The sequence below is a fragment of the Typopeltis vanoorti genome, chromosome 18, assembly GCF_054136105.1.
Source record: "Typopeltis vanoorti isolate ZY-2024b chromosome 18, IOZ_Tvanoo_1.0, whole genome shotgun sequence".
Taxonomy (NCBI): domain Eukaryota; kingdom Metazoa; phylum Arthropoda; class Arachnida; order Uropygi; family Thelyphonidae; genus Typopeltis; species Typopeltis vanoorti.
This window is the reverse complement of record NC_143566.1, coordinates 30,317,930-30,331,682: the sequence shown is the minus strand read 5'-3', so window position 1 is coordinate 30,331,682 and position 13,753 is coordinate 30,317,930.

The window sequence follows — 13,753 nt, the reverse complement described above, 5'->3', positions numbered from 1 at the left end:
TGTTACGACTACGGCGCCTCCTCGCCACCAGCACACAGTTTAAAGAGAATTCGCAAGTCTTCGTGCCAAAAATCCTTACAACTCCCTTTGGGGGAAGCACATCCGTCGCAGGAGTGTCGATGTTGCATCTAAAAGAAAACTCAGGCGAGTAATTGACTCTACAAGAAATGAGGTGAGAGCTTTATGGTGCGATGCAGCTCCCACAAACAAACAAAACAAAAAAAAAAAAACTATATAATCATCATTAACTAAACATCAAGAAAATATAATCATTATTAAGAAACAAGCCAATAATATTAATTAATTATATCAGTTTTTAATCTGGAAAGGGCATCGGCGTTACCATGACGACTACCCTTTCTATATGTAACGGTCATATTATAACGTTGTAGGGCTAAAGCACATCGTGACAACTTGGCACCATGAGGGGCACTTTTAGTTAGATAGGTCAGAGGGTTATGATCTGAAATTACCTGTATTTCAGCACCAAATACCCATGTGTCAAACTTTTTCAACGCCTCCAAGACGCAAAAAAGCTTCCCTTTCAATGGTTGACCATTTCATTTGACAGGAATTTAGTTTCTTACTGAAGAAAGCAATGGGCAATTCTTTTCCTTGTTCGTTGTTTTCAGCTAAACATGCACCAAATGCTGTTGCTGATGCATCCGTATACAACTGGAACGGCTTGTCGAGATCTGGAGTATGCAAAGAAGGCTTTTTATAAGCTCTTCTTTGAGTTTCGTAAAAGCTTCATCAGCATCAGTAGTCCAAGGAATATTGTTTGGGACACTTTTCTTACACAGATTTGTCAGTGGTAATACAATTTGGGAGAATCGTGGTATGTAATCACGGTAGTAGCTAGCCAGCCCAAGTAGACTTCTTACTTCCTTCTTTGTCGCTGGTGTCGCTAAACCTTTTATAACCTCGACCATCTCTGGGTCCGGGGAATGTTGACCGGATCCAATCAAATGACCTAGGAACTTCATTTGATTTTTCCCGAATTCGCATTTTTCTAGGTTTACTGTTAAACCCACCTCTCTTAATGTTTTGAAGATTTCATCTATATGGGTGAGATGTTCAGACCATGTTTTAGAAAATATAGCCAAATCGTCGATATAAGATCGGCAGTATGCCTTATTAGGAGCTAGTGCTTTATCCAATGATCTCTGGAATATGCTTCCAGCGTTCTTCATTCCAAACGGTAAGACGTTCCATTGATAGTGACCAGAATGTGTCACGAGTGCAGTGAAGGGCTTTGCTTCCTTTTCCATAGGGATTTGCCAATATCCCTTGGTGAGGTCAACTACAGTGAATCTTGCTTGTCCCCTCCAATAATAAATCTCTAGCTATTTTCATTGGATAAGCATCTGGAATAGTAAAACTATTTAGCAATCTAAAGTCAATGCATAGTCTGACACTTCCATTTTTCTTAGCCACACAAACCATGGGATGAGCCCATTCACTGACACTTGGCTCAATGAGACCCATATCTAACAGTTCTTTGACTTGTCGATCTACTTCCTCTTGTAGAGTGATTGGCACCCTATAGGATTTGAGTCTCTTAGGGGAACAGTTCTCTGTAACTTTGATGGAGTGTCCGTGAACTTTGGCATGACCAGGTTTGGAACTAAAAATATCTGCATATTTCCGGAGGATGTCAAAAAGGTTTTGTTTTTGTTCTCCCGTGTCAGCGGGTGTTTTTGTTCTCATCAGCGGGTGCATAGTGGAGCGTTCCGAAATCTTCATCTAGCTCGAAAACTAGACCGACATGATTAATTCTTTGAATATATGGTCGAAGCTTATTTATGCGGAGCTCTCTGATACTTCCATCCTTCATCTCAACCTTCGCAGAATGTGGTCTAGTAAGTTGGACGACTGTATCAGGTCCTGTCCAAGTATTTAGAAGCTTATGAGAGGATGAAGGTAACAATACTAAAACCTTTTCACCAACAATGAAGGATTTTTCTTTGGAACGAAGATTATATCTGGAGGAGTATTGTTCATGAGACCCTTTGGCGTTCTCGGATGCAATTTCATGAGCTTTTCTTAGATTTTCAAGAAGCTCTTGTAAATAATTTTCAATCGAGCGAGAGGCAGTGGTTGTGATGCCTCGTCCACCAGTCCAAATTTCCTTTAACAAAGATAAGGGGCCTGGAGGTAATCTTCCATATACCATCTGGAAAGGTGATAACCCAGTAGTGCTATGTGGTACTTCTCGGTATGCGAATGGAAGATAGGGAAGATGTAAATCCCAGTTTCTTCCATGCTCCTGTATATTCTTATTCATCATCTCTTTTAAAGTTCTGTTCCAACGTTCTACAGTGCCCATACTCTCAGGATGTCCTGGAGTGGAAAAACGTGGAGCTATGCCTAGCAGATCTTCAAAAGCTTGAGTGAGTTTAGATTTAGATGTGAAATTCGTACCTTGGTCGGTATAGACCGTTTTAGGAAATCCCGTCTGAGTAAAAATCCTCATCAGAACATTACATGTAGTTTTAGCACTTATTTCTTTGACAGGTATGGCTTCGGACCATCTAGTGCATAAATCAACAGCACATATTATGAATCGATGTCCTCTTCCCGATGGAGGTTCTAACGGTCCGACACACTCCATACCTCAAACGGAGTTTCTGGTCTGACGATAGGTCGTATGGGGTTTCTATCTCTATATGTAGCAGTCCTTCTCATTTGACATTCCTTGCAGCTTTCGCACTTTTTTTTTCACATCTTGTTTAATGATAGGCCAAAAGAATGAGTATTTGATTCGCTGACGGGTTTTCTTTTCGCCGAGATGGCCAGCAAGAGGGATTTCATGTGCAATCTTTAAGACATTTTCTCGTTTCACACACGGTAGCACTACTTGTCTAATATTCTCGCCACAAATATGTTCGTTATGAAGCAGAATCCCATTGTCAAACGCATAGGCATTTTTCTGCCTTTTTGCCCATTCAAAACACCTTCGGATCGTCTCATCATCCTCTTGAAGTTTGCCGAATTCGAATTTTGTTTTTTCTGGTATACACTCATTTTCTGCACCTGGTGGGGACTCTATCGTATTGACTGCCAATGCTGTACTGGTTATTTTTGAAGGCATGTCTTCATCATCTTCTGACCGTTTATCACTTAAATCTTTTCATTTCAGAACTGGTGTCTCCCAAAGATGACTACTCTCATGTAGCTCAATGCTTTCGACGAGTATTTCATAGGCAGAGGAGCTCAGTAGCAGATCGGTAACCAGTCTTCTTGATACGGCACAGGTGACTGGAACATTACCATGTAAATTATCATCAATTTTCATTTCAAAAATTCTCAAGGGTGTTATTTCATTTTCTCTGAAAGCAGAAGATATTTCTATCATACTTTCTCCATCATGGGGCGTATCTGCCACCAAATCTTCGCGCACTACCAATATTTGCGCTCCCCTATCTATTATTCCATTTAAAACCCTACTTCCGCATTTGATTTTGACGACCTTCAAATCATCTACGTTTCGACCAATGTCCACTGAGTTGGATACTGGAATGGAAATTTTGGCAGCAACCACCTGATTTATTGTCATTCCCTGTGGTAGAAGTTTGAACTAGGTTACTGTGTGCTGTAGCAGGGAGTACCTTTTGGCTGACTATTTTTCATACAAAACTTGGCGATATGACCTTCCTTTCTACAAGTAAAATAAGTTCGTTTGTAATGAGGCTTGTATGAATCATCAATTCGCCGCGGCTGGTACCATCTCGGTGGACTTTGAGAGGGAGATAATAACTTATTCTTGAATGTTCGCCCAGCAGGTGGAGTAAACGGTCTAAACTTTTCAGTAAGCTTCTCCTTCGGAATAGCTCCAATGGGCTTCCTTGATGTACTACGAACACTGTCGTATTCTTCCAATCTCTCAGCTAACTTGGTTGGAGAAACGAATTTTGCCCAGTCGTCTAAGAGATGGTCTCTCACTTCATGTGGTACTTTCTTCTTCAGTTGATCCGTAATAATTAGATCTTTTAACCCTTCAAAATCCTTGATATCAAGGCCACCAATCCACTCTTCGAAATAATTTATTTCATAACAGAAATCCCTCCAAGATTTTTCAGCGACCTTTTGGTGCATCACAAACTTTTTTCTGAAACTTTCAAGATTCAGTCTAAATCTCTTTAGTAGAATTGTTTTAATATATTCATAATCTTCGCAATTTTCTTCTGACTCTCTACCAATTAATTGGACAATCTCAAATGGTGACAAAGTCAAGAGACATGATATCCAGTCTTTAACATCTATTTTGGTTCTCTTAGCTTGTCTTTCAAACAGGGATAGGTATATCACAATGTCATCCTCTTGTAATCTAAACCTAGGCATTAGTTTAATTAGCTCAAGACGATATCGTTTATTGTCACTGGATACTGGAGTTGAGGCTGGTTGAACACGTGCTTCAATTTCCAGTTTCTTCAACTCGAACTCCATTTGTTCTCTTTTCTGTTGGGCTCCCAATTCATCTTTCCGGCATTGGGCTTCTAGTTCTTCCCTCCGCCGTTGAGCTTCTAGTTCTTCTTTCTTCATCAGTTCTTCCTCGAGTCTGGTACTAATAATTGTCTCCAACATTCCTTTTTATTTTTTTATATATATATATATATATATATATACACACACACACACACACACACACACACGAGAGCCTGTGTAGCTCAGTGGATGTGGCGTTTGCACACCACCGCGCTAGGCCGCACGAAGGAAGTCTTGGTTTCGAGTCTAGTCGGCGACTAGAGGAAATTTTTATAAGCCTTTTTTCGACCGGTTCCCGAGTTAGTCGATCTCTGGCACGGGCAAGCAGGTTTTTCCTCCCGGAAACTCGGGTTTTTCGTCCTGTAAACTCAAGAAAATCGACCGTAGAACCCACATTATTTCAGACATTAAATATATTGTGTTAGGGTTAGAGACCACGAGATGGCGGCACATTTGAGCCGTCTCTCTTCACTGCGTACCGCTTAATTAGTGATAGCCTTGGGCTATCTGTCTCTGATTGGGTACCAGTGGAGATTGAATTGCCCACTCAGTCTCCAAAAGTTAGATAGGGCTAAATGGCCTTTTTTGGACATTAGGTCAGAACCCCCGACCAGGGCTTCTGACCTAATGTCCAATCCTCACCTTCTCGTGGTGCACCCTGTTGGGTATCTACTTCGATACTGAACGAACGAGGATGGGCTGGCAATTTGGGATTTAGCCGACCAAATTGTATTCTTATTGGTTAAACCAAAATAAAAAATGATGGTACAACATGACAAAATTTCATGCCGCCACGGGGCGTCGCCCGGTTAAACAAGGCCCCCATTGTTTTCGCCAGGGAACCAGGGCGAACAGCGAAAAGTCAGCTACTGGAACAAATCTGAAAACAAACCCCAACTCAACATCACCAGAGTTAAAGATCGGTACTATCAACGTAGGAAGCCTGAATGGCAAAGAAATGGAGCTAGCTGAGGAATTAGATAAGTACCAGATCGACATAATAGGGGTGACTGAAACAAAAAAGACCAAAACTGGTGAGATCTTTCTGAGCAATAAATACAAAATGTTATATTGAGGCAATGACAAAGAAGGAGTAGCCATAGTATTCAACACAAAATATGAGGCTAATCTTCTTGAATGGCAGTCAGTCTCAAGTAGAGTAATGTGGGCAAATATGAGAATGGGGAACTGGACAATGAGACTTATTTGTGCCTATGGTCCCACAGAAGGTTCTATTAAGGTAGAAGTGGAGGAATTTTTTGAGGCTTTAGAGAGAAAGCAACTGACGCAACGAAAAAGGAAACGTTTGTCCTTGTTGGGGACCTAAATAGCGGAGTAGGGAATGATTGTGAGACATACAAAAATATTTTGGGAAAATTTGGAGAAAAGAGCAAAGCTAATAATAATGGCAAATATCTGTTGGATTTCTGCTCAGGACATGGACTGCTTATTACTAACACCATGTTCCAACATAAAAATGTGCACAAATTCACATGGAGAGAAGAGGCTAGGAATAAGAAAGTCTCATTGACTATGTTATTGTTGATAGTGATGTTTTCTCCCTGGTGCAGGACACCAGAGTGTACAGAGGATTTGAAATTGGAAGTGATCAATATTTAGTCTTGAGCAGGATAAAATTGAATTTCATATTGAAAAGAATAACATGTAAGAAAGTTTTAAAGCGAATAAAAGTTGAGCAGCTCTCAGATGTGAACTGTAGACTAAAATACAGAAATATTATTGAAAAGAAAATGAAAGAGTTTGAGAACAGGAATCAAACCTTGGAGATTCAGTGGCAAACTCTGAAGAAAACATTGATTGATTCTGCCAGAGAGGTATGTGGTGAGGTTGTGTGCAAGGATAAAAAAAATCAGAACTCCCTGGTGGACACAGGAAGTTAAAGAGGCAGTGAAGGAAAAGAAGAAAGCATATCAAAAGTTCCTGGCAAATAAGTCAGCTTTCTCTCTTAGAGAATATAGAGACAAATGCAAGAATGCTAAACACTGTGTAAAACTAGCTAAACAAAAGTCATGGGAGGACTTTGGCAAAAATATAGAAAATAAATATCAAGAAGGTGGCAAAATATTCTGGAGGTGGTTGAAGAAGCTTAGGAATGGAGGAAAGAGTGCTGTAAAAGGAGTTAGGATGATAGGTGACATGAAAACAGGAGAAAAAGATATCCTTGAAGTATGGAATAATTACTTTGAAAAACTGCTAAATGAAACAAGCAGTGATGACAGCACAGTGATAAAAAAAAACACTGACCAGGCATGCAGTCAGGAATACATATCCATACTTGAAGTAGAAAAAGCCAGCTAAGGCTTGAAATGTGGAAAGGCAGCAGGAGTAGATGATATTCGACCAGAAATGCTGAAGTATGGTGGTATAAGAGTCTTACAGTGGCTGCACTGCATAGTTCAGAAAGCCTGGACAGAGGGACGAATTCCCGATGATTGGAGTAGAGCTCTCATAGTACCCATATATAAAAAGGGAAATAAAACTGAATGTGAGAATTACAGAGGTATTTCCCTACTGAGTGTTCCTGGCAAGATCTATGCAAGTATACTTGAGAAACGGTTGAGCAGAATTGTGGAAGAAAAGCTTGGTGAAGAACAAGCTGGATTCAGGCCAAAGGATCATATCTTCACTTTACGACAAATAGTCGAGAAAGCATGGGAATATAACAAAGATCTGTATTTAAGTTTTGTCGATTTGGAAAAGGCATATGACAAGGTGCCAAGAGAGAAGCTATTCAATACGCTGCAATTATATGGTGTCAATGGGGCATTATATCAAGCAATACTTAGTCTTTATTTGAGTTGTGAGTCAGCAGTTAGAATTGAAGGAAGTACAGGAAGATGGTTTAATGTTAAATCTGGTGTGAGACAAGGATGTACATTATCCCCTCTGTTATTCATTATCTATATGGATCACATTATGAAGGAATGTGGTGTTAAACCTGATATCAAAATTGGAGATGTTAATGTCAGCTCTTTGCTTTATGCGGATGATGTTATACTTCTAAATAAATCCGTTACAAGTCTGCAAGATTCTCTGACTAAATTGAATAGCTGTTGTAATAGATATGGTATGAAGGTCAGCAATAAAAAGACAAAGACAATGAAAATAGGCAGAATCATTGAAAATGTCAACTGTGTTGTGAATGGAGAACCTGTGGAACAAGTAAAACATTTCAGCTACTTAGGCACAATTTTTACTGAAGAAGGTAAACTAAATATAGAAATAGACAACAGAATCAGCAAAGCTGGTATCGTGGGAAGTCAATTGAATAAATTCATATGGAATAAGAAAGAAATTAGTCGGAACACTAAATTAGCTGTATACAAGACTGTGTTCAAACCAATTTTAACTTATGGATCTGAGCGCTGGGTCAGAAGTAAAACACTTTACCAAAGACTAGAGACCGCAGATATGAGAGTCCTGAGAAAGATTAGAGGCGTGAACAGATGGCATCAATGGCAATATCATATTAAAAATGAGGATATTAGGAAAGAACTTGACATTGTCAGCATCCAGGAATGCGTTAGCAGAGCTAATCTCAGATGGTATGGTCACTTAAATAGAATGGGAGAGGAAAGATTAGCAAAACAAGTGTTCTCTGCTAGGTTGGCAGGAAAACGACCCAGAGGAAGACCAAGATATAGGTGGATTGATACGGTACAAAGTGCCTTAGACGATAGAAATATAAGATCTGAAAATGTTGGAGTCTTGACAAGTAACAGACTGATTTGGAGGAAAATTGTAGATAGGAAGTTAGTAATGATGTAATTTTTTCATGTAGTACTGTCATATCCTGTACACCCCTTGAGGGTACATAGCAGGAATTTGATGATGATGATGACATTTTTTTAACAAATAAAATTCAGATCAAATAGATAATACGTATTCCAAGCTTTAGAGATCAGCGTGTAAATAACGTGTTTGTTACTGTGAGTGGTATAGATATTTATGTAGAAATAGAGTAAGCATTTACCTTCAAAAGGTTTTACAATTCGAAGATCATTAATTCATTCTGCCGGAGAATCGGTAATGTTCCACATTCCGGTTGAGAATCTGAACTGAGAAAACTCAGAATGACATGGGGGGGGGGGGGGGAAGAGGACAATTTCATTACATTCTTTTTTCTTTTGCAAATAAAGAAGAGAACGAAATGTATATTGGATAACTACATTCAAATTGGAGTATTAAATTTGAATCGATGTACCAATAGAATAAATTTTAGCGTCAAAAAATAACCTGCAGTTTATAAAACAGCACGAAATGCTCAATAGTTTATTGGCTGTCTTCTTTTACTTATGATTGGAAATCTGAGCTGAAAAAGCTCAGATTTCTCGTTTTTGTGTCGGGGATAAAATAAAAGTAAACTGAATTTATCCTTTTGACGTTCACACATATTTGCGTAAAAGCAGACGAATCTGTGCTTCTGAGTTGCAAAGACATGATGAAAATCAACCGTTTTTTTTTCCCTTGATACTCTCTCCCACGTAATCGAGAACCGAGTTGTAAGGAAAGGCAGGTCCAAATAGGGAGGATATAAATGTTCAGAATAAACGGGCTTTAGCGGATAAAAGAAATTTTAAATCCGAGATATTGGGTTTGAGAAATTATCGGGACTTGCATCTTAATAATTTCCAAAACAGATGTCTTTAACGAAGACTTCTGTCATAAACGCTCATAGGTAGAGGGAGATAAGCGGGCATGCTTTCTCTTCACTTGTGATGAGTCGACTGGGTATCCCGAAATTAGGAAATCATTAGGGCACTCTGAGCCGAGTAAAGTAACCATTTCTGTAATGACCGCAAAAATAGAACCCCTAGGTGGCACTGCTGTCGCTACTTTGATTATAGTAATTATTACTGATTTAGATATCTCCAGGGCCGACAATTTAATTATATTTTTGGAGTTCCAAAGTGTTTCCATAATGGATCACAATACGACTGCTCTTCACTTCGGCATAAGTTGCCGGAAGTGGCATCACCAATATTCGACGCCATGGCGTCAGTGTGTGTGATTCCCCAAAAAATGTTCATCAGTTGATTTTAGAGAAAACTAATGCATATTTTGTGCCTTTTCCGACGGCTACTTCGTAGCAGTGGATTCTGAGTGCAGTTTCCAACAATGGTGTTTCTACGTTAAAGATATACATTATTAACAATTAATTAACATTGAAGCATATGCAGTTTGTTTCATCTGCCATTATTTCTACAAAAGTATTTTTGAAGTGAACAGTTAATTTTCGTTCGTATTCAAATAGCTTTACGTTGTACACAACGTATTGGTAGGTAACTACGTATCATTTCACGTTAATTCCTTGTTTGGCATATACAGTAATTAACTACTTTCAGTATTGTACCTTTTTTGGAATATGAAAAATACAATTTAATCTTTGTTCGCTTAAATGTTTTGCCAGAAGCAATTAATTTGCAACGTAAATTTAAAATGTATCAATATAATAAACTCTTCGAAAACAAAAAGCTGTGAAATAGCTTTCTTTTATTTAGATAATTGACTTAAATATGTTAATCGAACCAACCAGAAGAAAAGGTGTACTTCACAAACCTAGCGCACAAAGTATTTTCTGCCCTCTCAGAAGTAAGTAGTATCGAGTTCCTAAAAAAAATAAATAAATAAATAAATAAAAAAAAAAAAACAGAATTACATGGTCGCCATTAATCGCACACGAAGGGAAAAGTGAGATTGCAAACCTCTTACATAATCTTATTAAGAATAATGTTTTATGTTTAAAATCAAAGTGGCCTTCGACATTTCTTGGCCTTTACCCTACTGGATTTTTCAATTTTTACTGGGTTATGTTTCAAATTACATCCCACAGGTCTGAACGTGGAGCCCAAAGAGAAGTTCAGAGTTCTCTCAGTTCATTTTAAGTGCATGTACAGAAAATTCTTCCTAAGGCTAATATCTATAGATTCACCAACCAGTAAACACTTAAGAGTATTTTTTAATAATAAGTGAAAATCAATTGTAATATCTGTATATTACTAAAGGTTCTTACTAACATAAAGTTTAAAAAAAATTGACTTTGGAACTTCTCTAGGTGGTGTTCATGTGGGAATTTGATATTTCATCGTTAGTTTTAAAGGGATAAAGTAAAGCTGCTTTACAACTTTCCTTACTCGCTGTAATTTCTTTAAAGTACTTAATGAGTGTTTGAAAGAATAACACTACCTTAAGGAAGTGCATTTGAAATCTTTTTTCAAGCTCCTTTACAAGGAACATAAGATCAAATTAACGGCATCTTGGATGGGTTCTCTTTTCTTTTTGGTTACCATGGTTACTGGCTATTGTCAATGTCTGACACACCTGATTGCTTAGTGTCCTCGTGCAAAGTTCTCGGGGAGAAGTATCATCTTGTGGAACTGCTAAGTACATTTATCTTCGAAAATGTCCGTTGCAGGTGCCAGTTGAACAATTTTTTCTTTATTCCCATTTATTCCCTTTTTTTTGATCCGATTAGTAGAGATGACGGTCAAAAAAATATAAAATAAGTCGAAGTTAAAAGTTATTGAATTAGGTTAAGATGTTTATCGATACAGTTTATCAGCCGAATGTGTGGCAATAACTGTATTGCTACAGTTGGAAACTAACGTTATTGTGCAAACATTTGAAGGTAATAAGACAAATGATACTAAGAGGGCGAGAGTGAGCCTTAATGGAGTACCTATTTTTTTTTTTTTTTTTTTGTATTTAAACCGCCAGCATCCCATTTAAGGCGCAGAAATAGTCTTTCTGCAATCATCCATAATGTAAACATTTCTCTTAAGATTCTGTATATCTATGCGATATTTCTTATATTAAAGTTACGTTCGGGAAATCTGTATGCACATTTAATATTTATTTAAAGAATCTCTTATTTACTATTTTAAATAATAAAAGCTTGATCAGTTAATAAGATGCATTAATTTGTATTATCGGTCGATCTCCGTATCATACTGCATGTTTTTGGAATAGCTATGGACATGAGAATCAGATTATGTTTAAAATGATTTCGTAACTGCTAATATTTCTGAGTGGAAGATGGTCGTGTGATTTATTAACAATTAGGGGAACCCAAACCAGCTTTTCAAATAGCTTCTGTGTGTTCATCATGATAGAGGTTCGAGATATGTGGTGACTCCTCGAATTCCTTTAAAATATATGAGGAGATGTAGTGTAACCGTATCTCTATTATTAATCGGAGGTGTGCTTTTATATAATCGGAAATAATTCCATGGACGAGTTAAGTAGGTTCACTCTATTTATACAAAACATGCGACAAGTCTCCGGCACGTTTACGAACATGAAGTACGAGACGAAGTTTGTAGATTTATTTCTGGATTGTGGAAGCGACGCTAGTCGCGTTTTGTATATTTACTTAGCTATAATCCATGTGACAAATGATTAACGAAGAGAACTGATTGAAACACGGAAATGACTGCATATTGCACGTTGCTTCAGTAACCCTAAAATTAACTAATTTCAGTTATTTAACACAGTTTGAGAATTCGAACTGTGTTAAATAACTGAATAAATTGGTTTATGAGCGGGTATAGCCCTGCTCATTCAATACTCAGGTTTTATTTTACATTTATTTTTACCGGGTGAAATATACAAAGCGAACGATGTCATCGTATACATACGTCCTTAAAAGTTGCTACTAGTACGAACGAAAGCAACTAATCCCTTATCTTAAGAAGCTAGTATTGGAGTTTCAGGCTGAATAAGCAACACTTAGTTTCCTAATATCTTTGGTATCATTTCGGTAAGGATAAGGGGAATAAATGACTTACTTTTATTTCAGTTCCAACTAATATGTCCGGGTCTTTCACCTTCCAATGATAGACAAATAAGAATAAAAAAAGGGGGAACGCTTCTGCAGATAAAACAAGAAGGATGTTTGTAAGAAGTAACTCCCTATTTCTGATAATGAACATACCACTTAAGGCGAGGATCCGTTACAGTAATCAAGTTCTTCACATAGCAAAACAAAAGCCATTTTTGGTTAACTGAGGTCTTGTTGTACAGTCAGGTGACAAAAAGAAAAGAAAAAACTTTTACGAAGGACCTTTTGTGACTTCATGGTGCATGGGAAAACGTCATTCCGATTGACTTAGTTCTATCACAAGAATTCTGGAGCAACTGGCATTTCGAATGATTTCGTTGTAATGCAGCAGAATAAGCCATTCTCATGGGCTTCGTTTTTGCTACAGTGCAGCGTAAACGGTCATTTCCGATTTACTTAGTTGTAGTAGGGTCAGCGGAAAAATATTTCTTTATGAAATTTCTTGACTACTTACATCAGCCTTTATTGGAATGTCTCGAAATAGTGTTTACTTTCTCCTTTTCGACAGGAAGAGCAAATGTCACATTCATATCTGATGATCAGACTCTCTGATGTTTTTGCTGATTTCACCCCATTTCACTTCGATTAACGCTTATCCTAAAAAATGGGATGTTTTTTGGAAGCCACGGCGCCAATAGTTAATGCCAGCTTCGGCAACATCAGAAATTGGCTTATGAGCGAGCTTCGCTATTTCTCTTATCTGCAGGAGAGCGTGCACAGCTATACTGCTGTGTGCAATCTGTGCTTTGGTATGTAAGTGAAAGATGAAAACGCAGACATGAAGCTGTAGCAAAAGAAATATTCCGTATTTGTAAAATACATTGTTATGTGAATTCCTAAACATTTTATTGTTTGAATTCTTTGCATTGATCCAACAGGCATTATACAATTTAATTTTCTTCTATTGTTTTACACAACAGCATCAACGCGAATAGTTTCCATGGAGATCATTAAACCTAGCATTGTACAAATCTGTTATTGTTGATTCGTTGGCTGAATAAATATTCCAACGATGTTTTTAAAGTATTTGTATTTGCCGAATAGCTTAATTATAGCGATTATTATGTTTGTGGAAATGAAGCGCTTCTTCATTTTCAACACTATTCCCCATCAAAAGAAAAACGTTTCCGAGATTAATTTGCACGAGTTTTTGTAGGCTTTGCCTCAGATGAGTTCATTATGCCAAACGGGGAACAGTTCAATATGGTTGCATACGTATACAGAGAAAATTGAATAAAATTTATTCGGACTAGTGGAATTCATAGTAAAACTATATAGCAAGAACGAAATCGAAAAAAAAAAAAGCTTTTGAAAGTGATGCTTTCCTCCACAGTGTTTCAAGATTAATGTGAATTCTTGTAATTGGTCTAAAGAATGAAGTCTACACAAATTTCATCCAACTAA